The sequence below is a fragment of the Ctenocephalides felis genome, unplaced genomic scaffold (genome assembly GCF_003426905.1).
Source record: "Ctenocephalides felis isolate EL2017-DRISC unplaced genomic scaffold, ASM342690v1 CF-g0.4_SCAFFOLD_01170, whole genome shotgun sequence".
Lineage (NCBI taxonomy): Eukaryota > Metazoa > Arthropoda > Insecta > Siphonaptera > Pulicidae > Ctenocephalides > Ctenocephalides felis.
The window spans coordinates 17715402-17716299 of NW_020537324.1; positions in this window are offsets into that span (position 1 = coordinate 17715402).

Consider the following 898-nt stretch of genomic DNA (forward strand, 5'->3'; position numbering starts at 1 on the left):
GCAATTTGATGTTTTTCACCATAGCGCAGTAGTTCCCACCGCAGTAGATTTAATTCTATATTGTTCTGTTTTTCTAGTTTTATTTCGTTGTTGTTTTCCTCATCATGCCATTCAATTTTTTTAAAATTAAACAAGAAATTATTGAATCCCATTTTTTCCATTTGTTTTATAAATTTTGCATCAATTTTTCTGAAATTATGATACCAATATAGTATCAAAACGTGCAAAAAATGTCTTTTATTATTTTTGTATTTTATTTTGGACATAGTGGCTAGTACATTTTCAAAAATTGAAAATTATATATATGAAGGTTTAGTTATACATATGAGAAGTGTTTCGTGGCGTAATGGTTAAGCTCACGACTTGTATGGACCGGCTCGTGAGTTCAAACTCGCTCTGTACAACTTAACATCCTGCTGAAGCGATGTCTATTTTCGCTTATAATCTAGACTAGATCAAAAATATGTTTTCGATTGAAATAGCCCATTTCTGGCACTGCAGTATGAAGTAGCAATGGAAATCTCCCAAACTATATTCCCTGAATTGAGTACATCATAGCACTGGTGCTAAACTCTGCTCATAGATCTGCCCTATACATTTTACCCATTTTTATCAGAAAGAAGTAGGAATCAATCAGTACTTAATGGATTATTACTTTTATTTTTGTTTTCAAATTTATCTAAATCTTGCTCCTATATTGAATTTATGACATCAATGCTCTCTCTCCACTATAAAAAATATAATACCTTAGCTTACTCATTGAGGAAAAATCATTCACTTCCATTATTTGAAAAAAATTTAGCAAAATTTTACTACTACTATTATGCTAATGATAAAAGAGTTGAAAGTATAAGTGTAGGGTGTAGCACAAAGGTCCCATTAGAAACAATTATATTGT